At 44.1% G+C, this 4,188-nt stretch overlaps 1 long non-coding RNA gene across 1 annotated transcript; it reads right to left on the bottom strand.

Annotated features, from left to right (window-relative positions):
• Positions 1–1,029: 1,029 nt before the first annotated feature.
• LOC308597456 lies at positions 1,030–3,183 on the bottom strand. The gene is made up of 3 exons (XR_014013003.1): positions 3,117–3,183; positions 2,917–3,014; positions 1,030–1,450 (listed from the first exon to the last, which is right to left on the bottom strand). It is a non-coding gene; the product is annotated as an uncharacterized lncRNA (long non-coding RNA).
• Positions 3,184–4,188: the final 1,005 nt, after the last annotated feature.

Raw genomic sequence — 4,188 nt, 5'->3', positions numbered from 1 at the left:
TTTATGAAACCTATACTTTGGCCACCTCATGAGAAGAGAAGACTCCCTGGAAAAGACACTGATGTTGGGAAAGATGGAGGGCACAAGGAGAAGGGGACGACAGAAGATGAGATGGTTGGACAGTGTCCTCGAAGCTACCAACATGAGTTTGACCAAACTGCGGGAGGCAGTGGAAGACAGGAGTGCCTGGCATGCTTTGGTCCATGGGGTCACAAAGAGTCAGACATGACTAAACAACTAAACAACAACAACAACATCTATTCATGCATTGTTTTCTGCTTCCCTGTGCTGTCACAAATGCATGGAATGTGCTTGTGATGTCATTCCTTTAAAACAGCAATTTGTCACACTGATGCACAGTGTAGCAGCGTTCACAGCTTGTGCATGTTATGTCAGCAAGCTTGTGCATGCTGCTTGCAGATTAAAATGCACCTTCAGATATGCAGGGCAATGCAGATCCCATTGAGATCAGCCAGCTGTGCTCAGACGCACAACCTACTGCACATTCAGTGGTTCAAATGCACATCAGCAATTTCCTCCATCCTCTTCACCAAGTTTGGGTAAGGGGTTGTGTCATCAAATCCCCACCCCCCCCAGCTTGCAAAAAAGGAAGGAAGGAAAAATCAGATATCATTGAATCTTGTGGGAAATTTAATATTATTATCTGCATGAATGGAACCTCAATACCTATATATCAAAAACCAAACCTGGTGGACTACTGTGAATATCCTTAAGAAAAGAAGAAGAAGAAACATTTTGCTAATTATAGACCAAAAATGTTCTTATTTTCTGGAAGGGAATAATAGTATGTATTGTGTGCTGATGCTTCTAGTTGTTGTTTGTGGGTTTTGTTTCTTTCTAATATTGACTGAAAACCAAAGGTTGAAGCAGGCAGCAACAAGTAACAGCAGGTGTCTATTTGTTAACAACAAGAACAACATCATCATCAACAACAACAACAAGAAGAAGAAGCTAACAAGGGGTGTATTGTTCTTTAAAAGTACAAAGCATTATTTTGTTTGCCATCATTTTGTGTGTGGGATGATTGGAGTCTATATTGGCCAACAAGCGAAAATGACCTATCATTCAACTATACAGTTACAGCTTTCATTGGGGAAGATGCACAACAGCATGCAGAAGGCTCCCAGGTTCAGTCCCAGGTATCTCCAGGTAGGACTAGGAGTGTCCAGAATCTGAAGTCCCGGAGAGACCTTGCCAGTGTAGATAATTTTGAGCAAAATAGACCAATGGTCTGACTTTGTATAAGGCTCCCACATGTATATTCCACTGTGATGCTGCCATGGCGACCATGTGGCAACAATCACAGAAATAATTTGCATGGATGGCAGCTTGATGGCTGACCACAGGGCTCTCTCATGTTGGTGGAAGGGTTGGAGAAATCAATGCTCCAGTCAAAAGGAAGGAGGATGGACAGTCTCCATAGCTGATCCTGGTGTAGTAAGGGAAATCCAGCATGAGTAGTGATGCAGCAAGCAACCTATCTGCATGTCTGCCAATAGAGATGTCCTACTGTCTGCTTAACTGGTTGCCCTTTCCCTGATCATTCTGAACAAACTTTACATTCTCCACTCAAGGCATCCCCCAAAATCCCATTGAAATTAGATGAGCAGCAGCCAAGGAGAAAGGTTTTGGCAATCCATATAGGAACTCTGAGGGACACGGGTGGCGCTGTGGGTTAAACCACAGAGCCTAGGACTTGCTGATCAGAAGGTCGGCAGTTCGAATCCCCGCGACAGGGTGAGCTCCCGTTGCTCGGTCCCTGCTCCTGCCAACCTCGCAGTTCGAAAGCAAGTCAAAGTGCAAGTAGATAAATAGGTACCGCTCCAGCGGGAAGGTAAACGGCGTTTCTGTGTGCTGCTCTGGTTCTCCAGAAGCGGCTTAGTCATGCTGGCCACATGACCTGGAAGCTGTATGCCGGCTCCCTCGGCCAATAAAGCGAGATGAGTGCCGCAATCCCAGAGTCGGTCACGATTGGACCTAATGGTTGGGGTCCCTTTACCTATACCTTTATAGGAACTCTGGAAGCTGCCTTATCCCAAGTCGGACCAACATTGACATTAGTATTGTCCACACACTGCTCAGCATTGGTCAATCAACCTCAGAGTTTCCCGAACTCAGGTTTCCAACTGTTTTTGGACTACAGTTTCCATCATCACTGAACATTGGTCCTGCTAGCTAGGGATGATGGGAGTTGTAGTCCAAAAAACAGCTGGAGACCCAAGTTTGGGAAAGCCTGATCTAGCTCAGTATTGTTTACATTGACTGACAGCATCTCTCCAGCTTGTCATAGTGGGAACTACCTTGAGATGCCAGCAGTTGAATCTCACACCATCTCTATGCCATTCTGATACTCTTCCACTGAGCTAAAGATTCCCTTTCCTAGATAAGCTGGCCTGGAACCACTCTTGATATCGTTCCAGCATCAGGCAAAGGCTTTTCATCATTTGCTCAGGAATTTCAGCATGTTTGGGAGCCAGTTTCAGATGCTACTGTACAACCGTACAGTAGCATCTGAAACTGGCTCCCAAACATGCTGAAATTCCTGAGCAAATGATGAAAAGCCTTTGCCTGATGCTGGAACTACAAGGTTTCATTGATTTGCTCTTCTTTAGATAATTTGGAAGCCCCATGGAAGCAGACACACCGTCCTCAGTCACCCACACTAATAGCAAGAGCCATCCATCTGGATACGGGTCTATTTAAAAATAATAATAATACAAACCCTTTGCATCCCCCCAGTTCTGGTGACTAGCCAAGAGGATACAATTCTGTTCCATCCCAGGAAATCCTTAACTGGCTGGCAACTCAGCTGCCTCCACATCTTAATCTGTGTTCTTCCACACAGGTTAATTCACCCTGGGCCTTGAAACCTGAGAAATTGTACTTCATCTTTACCCTTGTGTTCCTTATGATGGGTCTTTCTTTTTCAATCTTTTGCTTATTTGCTCAACATTCACTCTTGATTTCAAAAGCCTGACTCACACATTAAGGTCCTGGAGGGCCGAGAGCAAAAACAATTAGCCACCTGTTGTGAAGTCTTGTATCAAATTATAGACTTCTCTTTTTTAAAACAAAAAAACAAAAACCCACGGCACCTAGGAAATATATTGGAGGGAGCAAACCAGCAATGACGGCTTGCCTGTAGCACATACAGGATAAATCTGAAATGGAAAAGTGCATAAGATTAAAAGGAAATGCAGAAAAAGAATGTTAGTAAAGAGGGTGAGTATATTTGTCTAAAACTGGACTGATACTATTTACAACAGCCTAGACTCTTGGGTTCCTCTGGACATGTGTTCTCCAAACATTCCAGGAGTAAGACTTTAAGAAGAACCATCTTGAACCGGACCAAACCCTAATCTAATTCGGCCTTCTTTAAATGAGTGTGACCCCCTAGAAACCTCTGAGAAGGACAGAAGAATGACAAGGAAATGGCGTCCTCCTACCCCATGGCTTGTCCCCAGTTTCTAGTATCCATAGATACTGCCTCTGACCATGGAAGTTTTATATAGCAATCATGGCATTTAGATTTTAACACATTAGTAAATTATGTGTTTCATGGAGTCTTCAACCTAGTCTCCTCAACTTCTAGTATTGTACTGATGTGAAGACACATTTCTTTATTCTCACCACCACATAGGAAGATGTCTCCTAACTCTTTGGTTAATTTGCCTGAAAATAAGGAAAGTGTAATCAGCTGGGAACTGTACAAGGCAGTCTGCTTGCTTTGGGTCTGTTCAAAAGAACTAAGAAGCTGTTCAGTTCTTCAAGTGATCCTTGATTGGCTAGGGTCACCCATGTGACAAGTACAGGAAGCATTGTCCTCACTCGAATGGCCATCATTTGCCCTTAGCAACATCAGCACATAGCTACAGTCCGATGAGCATTATGAAATCATTATCTCCAGCCCTTGATCTCTGATTGGCTGGGATCACCAAAAGTGTAATGAAATTGATAAAATATGGCATACGGCACACAAGATGACTACTGAAGCGGCCACAAAAAGAACAAACAGGACTAAGCAGAAATGAACAGTCACACACAACAATCCAAAAGGCTAGGGCAAGAGCAGAGCCAGTGTAGTGTAGTGGTTAAGAGCGGTAGACTCGTAATCTGGGGAACCGGGTTCGCGTCTCCGCTTCTCCACATGCAGCTGCTGGGTGACCT

The sequence above is a fragment of the Podarcis bocagei genome, assembly GCF_964188305.1.
Source record: "Podarcis bocagei genome assembly, chromosome: 11".
NCBI lineage: Eukaryota > Metazoa > Chordata > Lepidosauria > Squamata > Lacertidae > Podarcis > Podarcis bocagei.
Note: the sequence above shows the minus strand (reverse complement) of the source record. Positions and strands in the feature narration are given on the sequence as shown.